Source organism: Cariama cristata, unplaced genomic scaffold (assembly GCF_000690535.1).
Source record: "Cariama cristata isolate BGI_N322 unplaced genomic scaffold, ASM69053v1 scaffold16686, whole genome shotgun sequence".
Taxonomy (NCBI): domain Eukaryota; kingdom Metazoa; phylum Chordata; class Aves; order Cariamiformes; family Cariamidae; genus Cariama; species Cariama cristata.
Genome location: NW_009624098.1, coordinates 373 through 22498, shown reverse-complemented (window position 1 = coordinate 22498; position 22126 = coordinate 373). Strand labels below are relative to the sequence as shown.

General features: G+C 40.2%; 1 protein-coding gene across 1 annotated transcript in view; it reads right to left on the bottom strand.

Annotated features, from left to right (window-relative positions):
* Positions 1-21431, bottom strand: part of INPP5A (inositol polyphosphate-5-phosphatase, 40kDa) — a 94269-nt gene extending 72838 nt beyond the window's left edge. The window contains exons 1-2 of the mRNA XM_009703050.1: positions 21312-21431; positions 5253-5337 (exon numbers count right to left, since the gene is read on the bottom strand). The gene's annotated coding sequence lies outside the window, so the exon portion shown is untranslated. The remainder of the gene's footprint in view (positions 1-5252; positions 5338-21311) is intronic.
* Between the last annotated feature and the right edge of the window lie 695 nt (positions 21432-22126).

Sequence of the window (22126 nt, the reverse complement as noted above, 5' to 3'; positions counted from 1 at the left end):
GACCTGCAAGAACTTACTACTTGGCTATGAATTAAATGGATGCAGCTGAGATCTTACATGTATACGTATAGACATCTGCACATCACCACTGCCTAGAAAAGATAACCACGTCTAGTTTGGTTTTGGATAGGGAGGCAGAATTGCGTACTTCCATGACTATATACACTTACCTCTTTATGCTATGTCAGTATTTTTAATACAATTAAACATTACTAATTTCTCCCGAATGCTCATTTGTCAAAGCAAAAAAAGTCAGAATTTAAAAACAAGAAATGACTGCTGTGTTTGTAACAAGAATGTGCAATTTTTACAAGCAGAGCCTCCCTACTCTCCAGCAGATCAACACTCCCACCCAGCTTGGTGTCATCTGCAAACTGACTGAGGGTGCACTCAATCCCCTCGTCCAGATCACCTATAAAGGTGGTAAACGGCACCAGCCCCAGTACCGAGCCCTGGGGAACACTGCTAGTGACCGGCTGCCAACTGGATTTAGCTCTTTTGACCACAACCCTCTGCGCCCGGCCATCCAGCCCATTTTTTACCCATCCAAAAGTCCACCTGTCTAAGCCACGAGCAGCCAATTTATTTAGGAGGATGCTGTGGGAGACCATGTCGAAGGCCTTACTAAAGTCTAGGTAGATAACATCCACAGCCTTTCCCTCATCTACGTAGCGGGTCACCTTATCAGAAAAAGAAACCAGATTGGTCAGGCATGATCATCCTTTCATAAATCCATGTTGCCTGGAATTGAATTTAAGCAGCAGCAAAATACTCGGCCAACTTTGCATATGTAGGATTAACTGAATTTAGCTGACCATAAGAAAAAAAATTAAGAGCATACCTTAAAATGATCAAAACCTGAAGAAATGTAAATCTTTCTTCTGTATGTATTGCCCTATTAAATACACTTCCTACTTAAAACATTTATTTTTGGAAACACTTCTAGCATGAAGGATGATGAACTGAAGATGTCTGGCACTACATGAATGCAACATGAGCAAGACATATCACAGGCAGTAGTGCAAAAGTGTCTGTAATTTGCTGGCCTGAATGGGTCTACAACAGATCTTCAAAAAGGTGGCGGCTTCTAAGATGCTAAACTGCTAACAGGAGATTTTCTGGACGTTTTGCAATAACAGAGTGGTGGCGTTCTCCTTTATGGAGAGTGACCGACCTCACAGCCCAGCTACACAGACCCAGCAGGATGTGTCAGGATCAGGCCCCCGACTTTACCATCAGAGCAGATCAGGATCTAACTCAGCATACGCATTACAAAGATTCACTCACGCTCCCTCAGCAATAGCACCTGGCCATTACAAATTTGCTGGTGCATTAGCCCAGAGGCATACTGTTCAGGATGAAAGGCATCTCCCACCAGAGTCAAGCAGGTGTTCACAAGCTGAACGCTGCAGGTGGATCAGAGCATTCCCCGTTTCTTGCCATGCAGCTCCCCAAGAAAACCTGACAGAAAACCCTTCGAATAATTTAAAATGTGCACTGACAGCAGGAACTGAAGTCAGAGTGCCAGACCCAGAACAGGGTCCCCTAAATCTCTCCCTGAGGCAGAGGTCCCACTGGTGCACTCGGCAAGGGCCAGGGCCAGGGCCAGCAACCCAGGTCCCCTCTGTGGCCCTGCATCCCCGTGCTGGCAGCCTGCTGTGCCTCCTGGGCGAGCACAGCTGGGGCAGCTGTCGTTAACAGCCTAATGAACAAAAACCTGCACCTACAGCATCTGAACTGTGACAAAGCAGAGACCAGTTGAGAGAATACTGGATCGACCCATTGATTATGTGTGCAGGTAACGAAGTAATGAGGCCCTGTTTATTCTTCAGCCTGTTGATGCAGTGAGCCAGGGCAGTGATCTCCCAGGGATTTAGCGACAAGACAAACTTCTGTGGCTTATTACTACAGCAATACCAAACCCTTATAATGAATACTTAGTAGCATTTACACTTCCGCATGTTTATTTTCAGGTAAAGAGAGACTGGTGGCTTTAGCCTGTCCCAAGGAGAGGGTGGCATCAAGCATGCCTTACGAGATCTCGCAGCCAAAGCCAAGATGGGGCATCTCTGTTCAAGACCTGGCAAGGAGACCTTGATGTCCTCAATGCCTGGCACAACACTCAGAGCATAAAAACGTTTGAGACTTCAGGAAAAAAACTTGTGGTTCCAGGTCCTCTCATGCTCCCTGTATTTTGAATCACACATCGGCCCAAGAAAACCAGACTAAACGGAACCTTATCATTGGCCCATTTCAGCCTGAGGACTTTAAAATGCTTTAAATGGATGAGTTGTAGGTACTTCTCTGAACACCATCATGCCAAGCTACAAATTATGCTCAAACTATAATTCAAATCTACTATAAAGCAATTGTATTTGCTATGCTTGTTATGCTACAGATGCCCTTTTTCTTTCTTGCCAGTTTATCCCTCCGGACAATGCACTTGTTAATGCACACATGGATCCTGGAATTGCCAGAAGCCTTTACCTGTTTTATCGATTCCCCCCGGATTACTCCAACAACAGTAAAGCAGATTTTCCTAGCAACGAAATCAATAAGACTTTAGATTAAGGTTCCCATAAAATGTTTAATAAATTATATATTAATGGTTTATTGTCTACTAATTACAAATTAATAAGCACAACATTTTTGGCATCTGATTTAGCACACTGCACTGAGGTGTCTGGACCCCACATTTGAAACAGCTCTCAGATTCTCCCTTTCAATGGCTTAATTGAGAAATCTTTACAAATATACTTTATTCTTTGTGTCTGGTATAAGCACAGTCTACGTTTCCACAACACATGTATGGCTTGTAGCATCTTAGTGTCCAAGCATTCAGCACACTGTGGTCTCAAAAGGGAATTCAAAAGGTCAGCAAGAAAAGCAGAGATAAATTTAGTAATATATACAAAGATGACAGGTCAATGGATTAACCCCAAAAAATTCCTAGTATTAACTATACCACTGAATAGTTGAAATAATGGTTAATATTAGTTTGCATAGGCACAGGTTTAAAATGCCAGAAGGGCTCGGGTATTTTTTGGCACATGAGGTTCCTACATGAGCACAGGCTAATGCTTTGGCTGGCACCAACTGTTAGATAAGCCTCTGGCCATTTTTGTTCCTGTTGAGAAACACCATTTATAAACTAGCCTATGAAATGATGTGGGATTGGATCTTATATATACAATCAAACCATTAGGTCCTAACTAGAATAATTCCTGCTAGAGGTGGCCTGTAACTCTGCCCTTCCAAACTACACTCTAGAAACTGATCTGTCTCTTAGGACCCTAGACTTCACTGTCAAAACTGTCTTAAATCGTTTGGATCTTCTGACATACCGGTTTCTAAACTGTACCAAATGCAGAAGACTACAAAATAAACTCAATATGACCTTAACCGTGCATATGTAAATTACAAGTGGAAATTTCTAGATCAACTTTAATTATGTTTAATTAATGTTGCAAAGTAGATGGGTGAAGTTCTGGTTAATGGGTTATGCTGCTTCTCAAAAAAAGCAATAGAAAATATGTATTATTCTAATGTATTTACACTCACACATGTATCTACCTCATCTAGGAAGAATGGGTAAATGAATTTGATTTATCTTCAAATTACACCTTGTGTGCTCATATGGAACAACATTAATTGACATTGGTAAAGCATTCATAAGGTGAAAAGTACTGTGTCAGGAATCACCCGTACTCTTATTACCTGTTGCACAGTTCACGCAGTATTTATCATTTGTGGTTAGTGAAATTATTTTGTTAGAAGTGGATCACTTTGAAACTCACAGAATTAAATGTAGGAATCTTAATCTATTGGCAATCAAGAAAGCATTCTCTGCAGTTTCAATCCTGCAGACTGCTAGGCAGTTATTAAGTTAGGAAAAACTTACAGTGCCCTTCATCAATACTGGGTGTAAGAGAGAATTCTGCTGCAGTATGAATGATAGAGGTGTTCTCAGACAGAAGCATTCTCAATGATACTATTGCACCACTGGTGACTAAAAAACAAACAGGCATAATATTTCAAAAACAAGTAATCTATAAACATTGATGATAACTATGGTAACAGCAGTGTAGCAGAGCAGGATTTAGTCCTTAACATATGCAGTATGAAGGAAGCTGCATATTCTGAATCAGTGACTTGAACTTCATTTCAATTATGATTTAAGGTTGTTGGTTAAATGATTACAATGTATAAAGGATTACAAGAAGGAAGTTATTAGCTACATCCGCAGAGCTGTAATGGCAAACTCCTGTTTTTCAACTGGTGAAGGACTAATCATCACATAAGGAAGGAGAACTGCACCGCACCTGTATGAGGGGCAGCCAGCCTTTGACACACAGGCCACTTAACTTCCTGCTGCTTGATTTGAAAAATAAAAGCTTTTGGTTTAGAAGATAGATGCCTATCCTCAAGGACACCAAAAAGACACTACAGTATCTCTGAGAACTGAAGTGGGAAAATCATGAGATTAAACTGGTCTTCAACCTGGGTATTACTTCTGATCCCACATTACCTGGAGCTGAGCTTTAGCAGTAATGTCAAGGTAATCTCAGCTCATGACAAAAAAGGTTTACTGCATTCTTTTTGCCTTTATACAAATATTCCAGCCACCCTTCCACACTGAGATGCTCCCGTCACAAAGGTTTGCACAAATGTCTGCTTGTATTTTTAAAGTCTGGAGTTCTATCACAGACATTTAGGAAATGCCTCTCTTTTGTTCCCCACAGAGTAGAAATACAAACCAGCACTTACTCTGCTTGCAGTAAATGATTGTGAGATTCACTGAGAGCGATGAACATATGGCAGAAGTCATAAACATACAATAGAAATGTGGTATCCTGTGCTGAAGCCTGAAGAGATTTCAAACAAGTAATGTGCATGCCTGCCAAAGGAAGAGATCCCTGCATGCATCGTGAAAACTCCAGGTCTCATGTTAGAGGGGTACCAATATTTTCTCCTTCCTATACACAAGACCATGAACAGGTGGCATGGACTCCGCAGCCCACTGGCATCTACAGCCGATATTCACTTTACACACTACTACTGAGAGGAAATGCAGCATGTCAGCCGTGTTTTTCTTAATTGCTTCAGCAGATTCACAACAGTGATTTTTTAGTTACCTGTCAGATGTTCCCGATAAAAGTATTCTTAGCCAAGTCTAGTTTGTTAAGTCACTTTTAGCTTTTCCACAGGAAAAAATAGTAGGGTCTACAACAGAAGAAAAATGAAAGTCCTACCTCTACTACTGCTTTGGCATCCAGTCTAAAGTTGAAATCTCCAAAGACAAAATAGGAAACTTTCTCAAACCGCTGATCTATAATTCTGGAAAAAAACCAAAACAAACCAAATCTGTCATTCAGCTTGATGTACATGCAAGGATGCACAAATACACATATCTTATCTTCTAAGCACAATCTCAGAAATAATTATCAGAACAATCAAAACTACCAGTTTATACTGGAACAATATATTAACAATGTTTTGGGGCTGATTTTCTTTGCTTAGGCAAATCTATCTCCAACCCCAGTAAAACATTGCATTTGATTTCCCCTGTCTGGCTGAAAGAGCAATTTAGCGGAAAGCAAGTTTGCAGCAGTTAGTACAAATAATGCAGACGTAGCATCTGTGCATCACAGAAATCTTGAGGGCATCATGAAGGTACTCCACACCTTTGAAAGTTTAAGTATATGGCTTTGGGCTGGGCAGCTAAGAATTAGGAACCCCAAATTAGTGGGCAGTTCAGAATACGTCTACCTTTCAGTTTACTTATCAGTAACATCATAGAGTACTAACAAACACTGGTAAACATTAAGAACTATAGGAAAAGTGACATGTTAGGGTTAAACATTAATCATCATGGCTGAAAGAGACTGATCTACAAAGTTTTTCCTGGCTCAGTTATAGTTCTCTGAAAGACAGTTCTCTTTTTTCTTCAAAGCACATTCTTACTGAGGTTGTAGCCAACACCTAAAAGGTGATCTTTCCAGATGTGGAGTAAAGGCTGACTTTTTTTCTCAAGCCTTTGCTCAGTACTAAACAGGGAGATAAGGCATTACTGTTCATCTTTCAAATCTTGTATTATTAAAAACTGTTATTATATTACTAGCTTATCTACTATTAACAACAATTGGCTGGTACTCCCAACGATGTACCGGCATTTGGAAATCGACCGACTCACACTTGACTTCAGAACAGGAATCAATACAATTAATTTCCTATCAGTAGCTGAGGAAGGTACGAAATACCTGAAATGCAACTGCTACAGCTACAAAGAATATACACAGACAAAAAGCACAAAAAACTGCAGTGGTATACTGAATGTACAATATATAAGAAATAAGGAACAAATGCAAGGCAATACACTGTGTACATTCTGGGAATATATAAAGATGTAAGCGTGACGATGCCAGCAACCCCAACTGAGCCAGAGACGGGGACCCATACAGATAGGTAAAGGATTATAAAGCAAGGCAGAGTAAGTAGGCTTCCTGGAACAATACTGCATAGCAAGGAGGCAGTCATTTCAAATGGCTTTAGAACTTTTAACACATTACATCCATTCAGACTTTTCAAAGTTATAAAGAAACATGTAACATTGGCTTTACAGTGAGATACCGCTTTTCCTCTTAAAACATCTTCTTAAAACATCTCACATTTTTAGTCAACAGTAATCTATTACGTAAGGAATATTATTTTGTTGAAAAATTAATGTACATTGGACCTAAGGCAGTGATCATCTGAAGAAAAATCTCTTGCAAAGACTTACCCTTTTCTGGTACGAAAATCTCCAAATCCCCCATTCAGCTGACAAATTATTGCAGGTACTGTTAATAAATACTGTCTAATGTCAGCTCCCAGCAAGCACTGAGAAAAACCTGTCACTCTTGGCCTGTACATAACAGTAGTTTGATCAGTGCCCTCATGGCACATTAAAGGAAAATGAGAACTTAAAAGTTAAACCATTTACATTACCACAATTTGCTGACACTATCATTGCAAAATCTGATATGCAGCTTATACATAAGAAAAACTGATTTTGCTTTGCCAGCTTTCCTGATTCATATCTTAGTCTTGGCTTTGCTCATTGCCATTTACTGATGACAAAGAAATGACAGATATTGCAGGAATGACATCAAGGTCTAGAGAAAGCCTCTTAAAACAAATTGATATTATGAGAATGATGCCTGTGATTGTATTATGCAAAGACGGATCTTCCAAATAAACAGACTGTTCCAAAAATAGCCAGTTCAAATGTCTCCTAACTGATGAACGAAACAGCTGATTAGTCTGCTTCCGATAAATTAATTAAAATTCAGTCATTTCATAGTCTTGTACATTACCTGATTTAAACATGATTTGCATACAAATCAATACCAGCTTTCAAATTGGTAATTTTAACCAGTTGCCCCCCTTGTAGTTTGACTTGTTGGACATTTTAGAAACAGCATCTCATGACAGACTGAAGTAAAATAGTCCAAACGTTGCTTCTCAAGAATGATGCTTTAAGTGACTTCTGACACATCTTCTTTTCACAGGCAGTGAAATTTAGGCATGCATTAAAATTACCAACAGTGGTGCAGCAAGGGATATCCACATTTCTGTACTTATTAAATGACCTGGGATACCTAACAATAAAATATGCTTTAAATGACTCAACTTAATACATGTATGTAACCTACTATCCTTGCCATTGGAACTTATTATCAGTTCAAGAGTCCCCAAATCTTAGAATTATTTCAGCAATTTGGTCTCTGATAGTTCGATTTTGAAATACTTGCTGGTGCCTACAATTGCAATGAATCAATGGCACAAGAACTAATCTTCTTGATTGTGCTTTTAAAATCTGACTCCAAGTTAGCAAAGGAGATGGCAATAAAGAAGAGTACAGCAGTATTTCCTCCCCCAGGGACGTGCAGGAGAATCATCCGGCACTGGGGGGATTCGGATAGAAACTGAGTACTGCAAAACACCGTCAGTCCTGTCAGGACGAAGGGCACACAGCGAAGGTGTTAGGACCGGAGCAAGAGCCAAACAAAAGCGTTCCATTCCTTCTGTTTCCATGCTCTAAGCCACAAATATATACAGTTCATCATGCGTACAAGTAAAGGAGAACTCAGAAGACACTTTCTTTTTTAGGAAGAATGAGTGCTTGCAAATGAGCTAGGAAGGCTTCAAAATCTGCGTTATTCTACTTTGCTATTTGTTTCTATAACAATACCCTTCCTTTAACCATGAATCAAATAATCCTTTAAAAATGTTGCCATCAATCAGTCAACGGAGTGATAAATCTGAATTGCACAAAAAGAAAGCAGCCAACCTATGTCACCAGCATTAATCTTACGTTTTTAGTGGGAGGACCTAGTGCCACTTCCTTCAACTTGTACTTGCTGACTACCAGATTATCCCGTAGGGCTTCAACGTACTTTAAGGCTCTATCCTTTCCTGTACAAGTTTTCTAAATAGCTTGTGACAAAAGAGGTGACTTGGGTAAAAATTTCATGGCTGTAAAGAAGCTACAAATATTTCACTTCCACAACTCCATATGCTAGAGCAAAGAAAAAATCACCAATGCCTTAACTAGCTGTGCTGCTTGTTGTGACCTATGCAGGGCCATCAAGAGATGATGGGCAAGCACGACGTATCCAATGGTTGAATGCAAATGAATTACAAAACTTTTCCAACGGATTACAGCCCTTCCTTTCCAGAAAGAGAAGTCTTCCCTTTGAAAAGGCTAGAAGAACGCATTCGCCCTTCTAATCCTTTGTTCTTGCTCCAGAAGGTATCGCTTATGAGCAAAGAGCTTATTTGCACTTAGAACATACTGAAGAAGTATCTTTTACTTCCGCGCGTTTTGGAAATCAAAATAACAAATTCAATATGGCAAGTAAGGACTGCTGGGAAAAATGCATGCTTATAACTGGGTTTATTGATGACCTTGTTGAACTCTGAAGCACGCAAAAAGAAATGCCATAGACGATTTCTCTTCTACTGGTTCCACAAACACAGAACTTTTAATTGCATAAGGAGTCCTTGATAATAGTAATAGATTCTTCACAGAAGATATTACCTTAATTATTTTGACAGTTTCAAACTAATTCTACATTTTTAACCGATGGTGCTACACTGAAAGTCTTCTGGACTGGCTGGGTTATTCTCTGTTTCTTTCCAAATTTTGTTGTAATTTGAGAAGAGGCAGACCACAAACAGTTTTTGAAACAAAGCTGAACAGCTTTTTAGGTGTGACAGGACAGTAAAAGAAGGAAACACTCAAGCAATTGTAACATTCAAGTAAAGTTTACACTCAAAGTTAATCACATGCTTAAATGTTTTGATGAGTCAGATCCATGGTTCACACCTTTTTTTAAGGAGTAAACTTCACTGGCAAGGGTGCAAAATAATGTTAAATTACTATAGCAATTTCTTGGCTGCAAAATAAATACGTTTAATACTTAATTTGGTCTAACAGCTGCAGGTTGCCTCACACTGGATATCAGCAACTGCTTTACCAACAGAGAAAGAAGCTACTGTGTCTGTACTGGAAATGTACTTGCTCTGCTGTGTCAGTAACACTTCCAGCAAAACAACCGCCACTCATCAGTGCTTTTGAGCACGGCAGTCCCCTGACACATCTTCCCAAAGACCTGTGACAAAAACTGTCTGTTATTCTGGGTGCATCAGGAGAACGATGAGAAACCTCCAAAACCCTCTGAGCTATGATGCTGCATAGCTTTCGCTTGAGCTAGATTGGCCTGCCTGCGATGAAAGCATTACCCAACTCCCAGCAGGGGCCGGCCGGACTCGTGCAGTAGGCAAACCTGAAGAGAAGCCAAACAAATGCCACAGTAGAAGCAAATGCGCAGGGTTTGGTCTTGGAGCCTAGGATATGTAAAATTACTCTGACGTAAAGACAGACACCTCAGTCTGGATGGCAGCATCAGCTGAATGGATTGTGAAGGGTAAGTTTTTTCAAAGCCATTTAGGAGATCTGGATACCATATTCCCACCAAGTCTAAAATGAGTAAGAGGTAGAGGTTCCTCTTCTCCTCGATACTACTGGAAATTTGGGTCTAGTCATTAACTTTACTCTCTACACAGAACACCAAAAGGAATTGCTTAGTGCAATCTTAAAATGAACAATTCCATGCTATTGGAATCACTGAAATACTTTTGTAATTTACTTTATTTTAAAGTACTCATTACAGTAGTTGAAGTTACTTTATGAAATGCACCCTCTTTTATAAAAGCTAAATGGTGTACTGTATACACGTTTCAAAGCACTGAAATTCAGCCAGAAAATGATAGGGCAGTCAGAAACATGACCGACTTTCCCTTGCTTTCATACTTATCCCCCTCCCATACTGTTGCAAGAAAGGAGAAGACAAGGAAGCAGCTAAATATCTGCAATTTGGTCATGGAAGAGAGCAGCTGAACATGATTCACTGTGACAAGAGGTACTGTGATTTGGCTGAACCATTTCTCAGGGCACTTTGTAAGGAGGATCAGCAGCATTATTCCTTTAATAGCCATGTCGAATGCAATAGCCAGCTGGGTTTTGTCCCAGACCAAGGTATCAGCATCAGGTCAGAAGGTAACATTCTGTTTACAAGATTATTTCCTAAAGCACTTATCTTCTCCTCGGTGTGAAAGTTGACTTTTCTGTTTGTAAGGAGGCCTAAAGAATTGAGGGAATGGGAAAAATTAGCTACACTGAGCTGGAGCTGAATGGCATTAAGTGGGAGGTCTGAGAAAGGCTGCCGTGGCGCTCAGCAGGACACCTTATTAGCCGCGTCATCGCAGTTCATTCAGGCAATCCATACCAGTGTCACCAGCATTCCCACACAAAGACAAAGTTCTTCACACAGTCTATAAACATGCCTCCCTGGCCAATTCATCCTAACTTGACACCGCTGAAAAGAGGGGCTGGGGGGGTGGTGGTGATGTGTTGTGGTGTTGTTTTTTTTTAAAAAACACAACAATAACAAACGAAAACAAAATAAAAAACTTGCAGGTCTGCCAAGCAGGCTGAATGGAGGAGAAGGAGGGACACTGTCACGTTTCTTTGTAAGAAACAATCCAGAGGTCAAGTCATATTTTATTCAGTGAGCACATTTTTGTAATAACTAAATGTGTTTAAGCTAAATACTAGCTAATATGAGCATGCCCTTATTTCTTGTACAACTTATGGGGTAATTTACTACCTTCCCACAATCTCTTTATTTTTGCACATTATCCATGCAGAGGAATTAAATTTACAAAAGCTGCTTTTACAGAGAACATGTGACTGCCTATATAAAATGTCCTTTCTTAAGTAAAGGGATACAAAACCCACAACTACGCAGAGAGGACAGCTCGGTCTCAGTGTGGCGATCATTTCTCAGGTTAAACTTCTATTCTTGTTTATGGTTGACCTAAGCAGAGCTTTGAACCCCAGGTTCTGTTTTGATCTGAATTTTGTAAAAGTAATGCTGGCCTACGTCTCTGCATGGGATGGTAAAACCTTTCCACATTTCAGCTGATCAGTGCAGTGTTAGGAACCACCACGGGGGCTGAGCCCGCAGGGCCGTCTGCACCCTCGCTGTGCGTGGCACGGGAGCCTGGACACCCCTGCCCACATCCACTGGCAGCAGTCACCGCGTGGCGCTGGTGGCAGGGCCACCGAAAGGCCACTGGCGTGGAGGCAGCGCTGCCAGGTGCTCCACAGCCCGATACGTGTCCTGCAGCCAGACCCAGCAGGCAGCAGGCTTGTATCCCATGGCTGCACTTTGCCAAGGGCACACTCCACTAATGTCTTCTTGACGAGAGGATCTTACCCCAAAGAGGAATGGTAGAAAAGGGTAAAAAAAACAAAAAAAACAGAGGTAGAAAGTGACTTGACCATCCCACCGGTGGGAGCCAAGAGCTAGTATGGAGGTAGCAGGTGACTTATGGATAAGAAGGTTATACATGCTTCCTTTTCCATAGATCTATAATGCCAGAGGTAATAACTACTCCTGCAGTGACTTCTGATGGAAAGTCAAGGAACGACAATAGTGAAACCTGTCTTCTACAACAGCCATGCTAAGGGACTGAAGATCAAGAGACTAGAAATGTTAGGTTTTGGCTTATACACAACTAGGCAGAGGACTGCTGTGTGGCCTTTCAGACTTCTGCCGTTCCTATCATCATTACTTCTTCCTTTGTAAGTTTTAGTCAAAGAGATCAGCTTGCACACCTGCACCTCAAGAACTGGTCCGCGGGGCATCCGCCTCCGGCAGAGGTTTTAGAGAAAGCTTTGAAGCAGAATCCTGTCATCTCTTCTGCACATTGCCTCCCTTCCGCAGCACAGTCAGCACTCAGCTTGCACCAATTTGCATTCTCAGATACACATTTAGAGACAAATTCCAGAAAAATCCCCATCAATTCTGAATAGAAGTTACCTGGTGCCTGCCTAAGTGTGCCTCAAAAGATGTGATGTAAGTGCCTTCATTGGCATGCCTAAGGTGTTGTAACGCTGTCATTAAAAAGATAAAGTTTATCATATTTTTGTACCTTGTTCTTTCTGACATAATAGCTAAAACCTATTAATAACACCAAAACATCTCAAAAGGTCAAGCAGCATACAGTAAGATGAAGGGAATTGTCAAGAAGCTCAGGCAATCATCTTAGCACTCAAGACATTTGCCAGGGCTGTTTAACTAATATGTGATGTTCACTTTTAATTTCAATATAGTGCCATTTGGGCAAAAATGTTGTATTTTTTAATTAATTACAATGTCAGCAGCTACTAAGATTAAAGGAAAGACCACATCAATAATAAATACTTAATCCAAAGAAAGGATTACAAGAGCAGCAATAAAAATCAATTTTTAGAGCTGGAAAATTGTGACTTTTTCCTCACTTGACTGGTATTTTCATTATATTGACGAAACCATGATCTTACCTGACACTGACATTCGCCTAATGAAATAGCAGCCATGTATAATGATGTAAGTACTTGTCAATTTTGCTACAGGACAATACAATGCCACGGCACTGGTGCTACGTTACAAAGGAATTTTCTCACTCTTCATCTGATGTAAGAGAAAATAAGAAGAAACCAGAGAAATTGCATGTCTTTTTAAATCTTCCTTTACTTTATCATGGAAGATTAAAATTCTTCCACGTAACTTCTGGAACTCCTCAATGTTGGTAACACTTGGTCATAAGCATGCATGAGATAACTGCCATATATTAATTCGCATGAAGACCAAGATGTTGCAATTCTTGCTCACTGTTCCGCAGGGCTTGGATGTAGGGGAGTAAAGCAAAAATCCTGCATTCACTTAGTGTTAAAAGTGCAAATAGCAAGCCAGAAAATAAACAGGATACACAGCAATAGGATACTGATCCATTAACTCATTAAGGCTGAGAAAAATATTTTTTGTGACAAATCTAGGAGAATTCAGAACAGAGGCATTATATGTCCTAAACAGTTCACCAATGGGAACAGCGGCACAATGGTTAAGAAATTTTGCCAGATTTATATCTTGCCAGACTTGCAACAAACACCTTTCCCAGTCCGACCTCCTGTGGATGGCCGCGTGGGCAATGGGGACAGTGGATGGTGACAGGACACCAGCCAGGTCACACCACGGTGCGCTGCTAGCGACCGAAACCTGCACATTTCTATCGGCTTGCCTGGGGAAACAGCTAGGCTCAGAGGGACTGTGAATTCAAAATAAAATCAACCACTTCTAGAAAAGGGTAAAGCAAATTATCTGGAAACACAGAAAGACTTCATCTGCAAAGGATTAAAAAAATGCTTGACATTGAGAAAAGCTAAGTAGCAACAAACTTTACATACTTAATTGTTAGCTTGGGCATTTATCCCTTTGAAAATCTCACTACAGTGGACTACTGAGCTAAGAGAGAAAACAACTGAGGGGTGACACGACAGAAACATTTGAAGTGCTAAAGAGAAGGGGAAAACCCCTCTCTTTTAAAAGAGCACACCAATTAAAAAAATTAGGGCTGTCAACATCAGGTCTGAACAAAGAAAATTCTGGTGGATACAGAGACAGCAGGACCATTTTCCTTGTTGGAGCAAGAAACTGAATCATCTTATCTGCATCTTAAACCCTACACCGACACAAGAAAGATAAAGAAGCTTTCACAAAAGGTGGGGCAGTTACAGCTATTTACCTCTCCGTCCATGAAGAACCTCTGCCAAGTCTGTCTACAACTACTTCAGCACTTGCACAGACAGACAAGTGGCTAAAAATGCTGTAACTTGTATCTGGTTATTTACCTGTTAGGGAGAATAAGTATCTTTCCAGGACACAGAATACAAGACTCAGAGACAAACCACCTTCTCACATAGTGATCCTACCTTCCTATGCGGGTAAAAATGTTGGAAGGTGGTTATTCACTTAGTGCCCGTAGACTCAAACGGAGGCAGAATGGAGCTCTTTCAAGCATTTCTCCGTTTTATATCTATCAGCTCATAGCATCATCTTACAGTGAGCGTTGTAAATAAAATCACAATAGCAATTTATTTTCATTTCTCTGCAAATGAATAAAAATTGGATCAACAGCCCATATAGATTCTTCTTAATTGAATCACAGCTATCCTGGAAGATTATATGGCTACACGATAGAACATTTCAAAATACAAAAACCACAATGAATGCTGATGTGAGTGTCACCTTTAGCTAGACACTAATGACTGCTCTTTATCTAGCTCCAGACTCTCTAAGGAAGAAATTACAGCAAAAAGAGAAATACAACTCAATGAGAATGTGTCACATTCTGCACATTCTCATACAAAGCCATTTTCAGAGCAAAATCAAGCAGGCGACAAGTTATTTGCAGCCATTTCCTTTTTAAGAGGCATTCTCTCTCTTCTTCAATTGTCTGTGTTTAATTACACAAATTCTCCTGGGAGTGGTATTTTTTTTACAATACATCCAATCAAGCCTGTAGTTACATCAGTTATATTCTACTAGAAAGACATGGTAGCCAACTGAGGTAGCTCCAGGAGAACCTATTACTGGAAAATATGTAAAAAGGAGTAAATCCCTCATGAAAGATGAGGTGGAGGTTTAGAGTGCCGCCAAAAGTGGCCCTAGCTCACAAGCAGACTTGGCAACCCCTTATTGCGACCCATGCCACAGGACAGTGAGTCTGCTTTTGTGAGAACAACTCTCGGAAACCCCTCCAGGAAACCTTAGAGCTTTCATTTTCAGCATTTCTTCCGATAGAGCCACAATTCTATTCACATTGGGCAGACAAAGTGAAGAGTGACTCAGTGTATCCACACTATTGTTTTTTTATGTGACACCTTTTTGTGTGGCACCTGCAAGTTCTTCAAGTTCTGGATTTTAGATTGTCGATTCTCCAGTCAGGTCTTTCCTTCCAAACCTGATGTTGTTTATACAGATTTCTTTTCATCATGAGAGAAAAAACAGATCTTTACTTTACAATTTGAATAAGAAATGCTGAAAATTTATTAACAACCTGTTCAGTTATTAATTAATGTCAAAAAGAAAAAAATAAAAGAGCCCCAGATCCTGAAAATAACAGAGTAAGGGCAAAATTACTGACTAGGACTATCAGAAATCATCATTCACTTACTATGGAAATGCATTTATTGTGTCCTTAAAATACAATCAGGTATACTTTCCATTACAACGCATATAAGTACAAAATTCTTCTCCTGATAAAAATATAACCTAAATAAAATTCAAAATGTGTTTGTCTAAACAGAAAGGACCTACGAGGTAAATTTTTGACAACTGCATCAACCATGCAAAAGCTCAAGCCAGTAGAAAAACAAGAAGCAAGGAAAAAGTGTCTTTGACTGTATGTGACAGGTTGAAAGTAACAAGACAATTTTGCTGGATTTACTCTTTAAAGAGCATATTATACAAACACGCTAGTTTTGAGAGCACTTAACCTTAGTTTAAAGGGGGGGGGTGTGACTGAATATTAATGAGATGAGCCTCAGGGTGTTTAATGAAAAGCTGTCTTTTTGAATGTGATCTAGGGTTTTAAACCTTTGTTAGAAGACATTTGGATGGAAGGTTTATTTGCCCTGGGAGTGCATTCCATCTGAATACACAGAAATTTCACTAAACGTTTGAAGGCACATGATTACAGAGAGTTTTCACTTGATGTTAAAATCACTGTTGCAAAAAATAAATAAAATAAAAAAAAACAACCCCCCCCTCCCCCAAAAGTGAGCTACTCCTAGGATCTTCTTAAATGACCCAGATCTTTAGAGTGAAGTTTTCCTTTGCCTAGAAACTAAGTGGCTTTTCTTTTGCTCATTCAGCTGCTAGTTCTGGGAAAAGCCCAAAGAGAAACATTTAGATTGGAGGGGTCTTTGAGAAGATGTGACAGTTGACTGATGAGCATCCATAAAATGACAAAGAATAGTTGTGTGGAGCCGGTGCATCACATCGCCTCTCCCTGGGAAACTAATTGCTCTGAATTGTTAATAGTAACATTATTTTTCTGGCAATCATTTCTTTTGAATACCCAAAATGAGCATGAAACAGCTCCTTTGACCGGACATAAAAGTTAAATGTCCCAATGTTGATCAAATTAACTTCAGCTATGTGACAATGGACTATATTTGTGAGAAAATAATGAAGGGCACAAAGGGGAGCTTTATGCCAAGATTTCACAGTTGTAATGTAAAAATGTTTCTGTTGAACTAGGCCAGGGAACATTTCAATAGGGAAACAGAAGAGCACTGTCACTTTCTTAAAAAAAAAAACACATTCATTTTACGGATCTGAATGCTTTAGATAATTTCAGGAAGTTTAAATGGCTGGCACACCAAGAACCACAGTATCAGGCTAACATCTCACGTCCTTGTCCTTCGCAAACTCTCTTCTAATACTTTTAAAGGACCCTATCCTACAGCTTCTACTCATTCCCTAGCCAGGCTATTAAATTCAGTAGGCACTTTTCCCCAGCAAGCGTCTAAAGGACATGACTAATATGCCAATATGATTAATTAATATGACATACGCACAAGCACTAATTACAGCACATGTAAACTAAGTTTCCTTTCTTACTCTCATGCACAGCTTAAACCCTCCAACTTTAGAAAACACAAAAAAGCAAGTATTATGCAAATAGGGCTAATTGTACATGGGACTTATCCAGAATGGGCCTGGAAGAATTTTTTTGCCCTACAAAATATAAAGCAGGTGTTCTTAATCTCATTTATAAAGCAAATTTAGTTTTGACTGTATCTGTGTCTATCTGGAACAACGTAATTAATTGACCTCTGGGAATTTAGTCTGGGTTTACATTAGCGTTGACAAAAACTCATTACACATGTCAATTTTCTACAGGTACACTGTGTATGTATTTGTAAATATACAAGCAAATATTTGTTTAACACCAGTGTAATTCCAACTCTCTTAGTCTTTAAAGAGTCTATTTAACACCACATTTTCTTCACACTTGCTAAATGGCAAATGCTAAAACCAGTCTGGCTCAGCACATACCAGCTAGCTGTCTTTAAAAGCTTTCTTTTCTCTATATAATTAATTTTTAATGCTATTAAAGCTAAATCACTTCAGAAGACCATTGTAAGATTAAACCTTTCTACTCCCAAAACATGTTGTTACGATTATTAATAGATTCCCTCAGGAGAAAATTTTTAGTGGCAACTTTAAATCATTCATTTGACACTTTTTCCTCTGTTCCCCCCCCAAACCCTCCCCTTCTCAGTAATTTACAGTTGTTGCGCAGCTTCGTGCCTATGCTTTAAACCTTGTAGTTAAAATAATTTTGGGGAAACCAATTTCCCTGATGATTTTAACAGTTAAACTAATTCATTTGAGCTTTATTTGCAAACTCTTTTCTTCTTTGTATTTCAAACTCCTGTGATAGTTTTTACCTTACATGAAAAGGCTGTACTTAATTCATGTTTATGAACACGCAGTGTGAACAGAACGGCGCTTTCACTTACTCCCACAGTGACCTAAATCAACTGTGAGAAGGTGTTTCTGTTTCATTCAGTGAAGGTTTAGCTCATTAAACTGTTTTCCTTCTCAGCATTGTTCACTGGGTTTGAACTGCATTGCTGTTAAATGCTCTTTAGCAGTTTAAAGGCTTTAAAGGAAAAGACTTACCAGTCTCTGTTTTTAACAGCACTAAATCTGCATTATTAGTTCATGCAGATAAGGGGGTTTAAAAGCTCAGCTTGAAACCTCTCTCTCCTGTATTTATCTGACACTGCATAGTTCCAGTAGCTCAGCTGGAAATGTAGATCTATGAAGCTTTAAAGAGAGATTAAAGCCAAGAAAAGAAGTACTTTTCCCCCTATAGACGCTCTCACTTTCCCTTTTCCTACTGTCTGAAGGAGTGATGGCAGACAATGGTCAAAGATGGTTCCCAAAACCCGCTGAATGGGGACACTGTTGGTGGTAGCATTCATTCAAAGTGAGCTTCAGTGTATTGTCCTCCCCAATCAGCAGATCAGAATAGAGTTTGCTGGTGGCTGCCAAAAGGTTAGCAATGCCGATGAAAGGGGTTTCCCATTATTCACTGCTCTTACAGAACTCCCCTTTTGTGCGAGTCAGCCCATCATTTCACTATGGAGGTCCGGATCTGCGGCTGGCTGCTCTCTCAAAATGAACAATTCATCTGAATGCAAGCTCACAGTAGTAGCGCACAACCTAAAATCGAAGGTTTTCTTTTCTAAGGACAGGGGAGTTGGGGCAGTTTTTGGCAGTGTCACGTTTTAATGATATACCATCATGACATCTCTGACCCACGGCTGACACTAATACTACAGTCTTATTACCTTACCCTTGCCAGGGCATCGTGGGAGGTCCAAGCCAAAATTAGCTAATGAAGCACACTGTATGCTGTAAACAACTGTGCAATAAATAACGCAAAAGGTTTATACAGGTTTGCTAAAGCTCCCTCATGCAAAGCGTAAGAAAAGGAGAGGAGACCAATGGAGTCAAGAAAAAATGAAATAAAAATAGGCTTTTCCCACACTGCTTTATGTAACAGAACTCAAAAATCTGTGTCCCAAACTGCACTAAGAGTAGATCCTGATGTCACTGCATCTCTGTCCCCTAAAATAAAGGATCTTTTATAAACCACTGCATGCTGCCTATTTGCAAACCTTCCAAGTGCCTCCAGTGTTTGCTGAAGATTTGAACAGGTTTTACAAGTAATACAAGAGAAGACATACTTGATTTTCCCTCTTCATCCTTGTATCATCCTCAAAAGTGAAAATAAATTCCCATTTTGGAGAAATTCCTACTCAGCCCTCTGCTGGGGTGCACAGGAAAAGCACTTCCTCATACATAGTGGAAAAAGCAGCCTCTCTTGCTAAAATACCTGCCTGCCTTTAAATAAGATAAAACTTACAGAAAAAAATAAAACTTAGGATAGAATGTGATTGAAAAGGTATTTATACTCCATTTCGTATTTCAGAATCTTTTTCAGTGAAAATCTACAAAGGGAAAAATGACAATGCTGCATACACAAAGATATTTTTCAACGTATAACTTAATCTGGTTCAGGAGTGTCTTTAACCTCTAGGTTGCTGCCAGAGAAAGTCACGAGAATGAACAGTTACTTGTCCGTGGAGAATTCCTCACTGCATTTGCCATATACAGGGACGGCTGCAAGCAAACACCAGAAGGAAGAGACACATCGAACCCGTCCTTCCTCTCAGCCCCCTTGACCACGGTCTAAGTTCTGTTGAGCAATGACTCCAGATGAGTCCCAGGCACTTGCTTTCCTCCCCTCAGCTAGCTGCAACGCGCTAGCCCTCGTCACTGACGTGGCACCCTCCGCCGGTCTGTGCTGGGTGGTGGGATGGGGTTCGGCACCCACCAGCTGGGCTGGGACTTCCCACGCCGCAGCACTTGGTGCCCCACAGCAAGACCAGCCAAGCGACCCTTGCCCAAGCTTTGCTATGGGGAAGGGCAGCGGCAGCCCCATGCTCATCTGGGGTCTCGCTGCAGAGAGCTCTCTGAGCCTGGCATGCGCCGGCACCCATGGCATCGCTGACGGAAGCAGCCCCGGCACACTGCACACTGCTGTGGGTCGCCAGGCACCAGGGATCAGGGCAGGAAAACAGCAGATAAAGCGTTCTGCTTTTACTTTTTCCAGCCTAGGCAGTTTGTTTTAAGCACTACCTTATGTCACAGATTGTAGTGTAAGCCATGGCTGCTTTGAAGAGACACTTTAAAGCTCTATTTCTCAGGTAAACATGAAGTTGAGCAGTAGCTCATGAGAGAAATACCTATTTACTTTGCCAATACACGTATGCCTGTGCAGAAATAATTTTTTCTTACTCAAGAAAAAGTTGCCTTTTTTTCTGACTTTATAACTGCTAATTAGGGCAGCTGTAAATTGTTGGGTACTTTTGGGACTATCCTCTGTATTGTACCACCCATCAGATGAATCAACTCTCTAACATCATTATAAACCATGATGTTATTAATAACAGTGATGACTGCACACAAATGTTGCGCTGCTGCTTGAAAAAGATTAGCTGCCTACTGCACTCAGCTAGTATTGGGATTAAAACACCACAGGGTTTAATGTTGAGGGGGTTAGAGCTCATGACTTCCGAGGGAAGGCTGAAAGAGTTGGATTTGTTCAGTTTACAGAAAAGATGGCTACGGGAGGATTTTGTTGCTGGCTTTATCTATTTGGCAGTTACAGAAAAGACAGAGCCAGACTCTTCTCAGCAATGCACATCGAAAGATGAGGGGTGATGGACACAAACTTCTTTGAGGGAAATTCTGACTGGGTATTAGGGAGACAAAGTTTAACAATGAGGGTAGTCAAACACAATAATGGGTGGCCCAGAGAAGCTACAAATCACCATGTGTGGAGCTTTTCAAAGCTCAGCTTGAACAACCTGATCTGATGTTGAAGTCAGCCCTGCTCTGAGCAGGAGGATGAACAAGAGACTCCCAGAGGTCCCCTCCAATTGGCATTATTCTGCTATTCTGTAACGGAAAACATACTTGAATGGGAGCTTTATTAGACTCCACACAGACTAAAGAGAAGCTAATATAACTAACACATTTAAAAAATAAACCCGCTTTCCACTCTGCAAGTTCTGGTGACTTCGGACAGATTCTCCAATCTCAGTAATTTAGCTTAAAAGAGTGTCATAAACTGATCTGTAATCGGCACCATCTAGAAAACTCTGATAAGAAGTGACCATTTTCAGTTCACAGAATAAAAATCTCTACATTTCTGAGTGTGCCTTTTGAAACATCTTTTATATGCTGCTTATGAACACAGAGGATTGAAAAAGGCTAGTAAAGGCTAATACATACCTATCAAGTACATAGCCAAGAGCCTTATGTCGTATTCCTGAGTAAACCGATGGGCTTGTTTCCCAAGCAATTAAATTGGAAGCATCATGGAAAAGATGAATGTTTACCAAGTCAAAGGCACTATGACAAAAAAGGAAAAAAAATGATTCAGGGTAAAAGAAAAAAACATTTGTTGCATCAGCAAAGCATTCAACATAGTAACACTTACTGTATTCTCTCTTATGTTACCTTAATATTTACTCACACAGACCGTGTAAATTAAGCTATCATCATCAGAAAATTGTCAAAGACTATCATCAAACTTATGACGACTCATCCACAGGTAAGACTGCATCTAGGCTTTTGCGTAACATGAAAATGAAAAGCTATTTGTCAGTTACAATTCACAGAAATCAGGCAGTACCCTCTTACCGAAATATTTTTAAAACAAAATTGAATGTGTAAACAAATTCAAGTTTATAAAGCTGTAGCTGAACACCTAGTAGAACTGTGGCTTTGCAATAAACAAAATGAAAAGCTTTTGACAGGAGACTTTTACTGACATTAAAGGCTAAATCATATCACTGCAATGCCTTATTTGTCCCTGTGTGGAGAATGCAAAGATAACAGTGGTCAATCTGCACACCACTTCCAGTTGAGAAGAGGACACAGGCTGTTCAACTCAGACTGTGCCTGCAGGATCACAGAATCATAGAATCGTTTAGGTTGGAAAGATCCTTTAACATTTCCGAGTCCAACCGTAAATTTAGCACGGCCAAGCCCACCACTAAACCATGTCCCTAAGCACCACATCTACACATCTTTTAAATACCTCC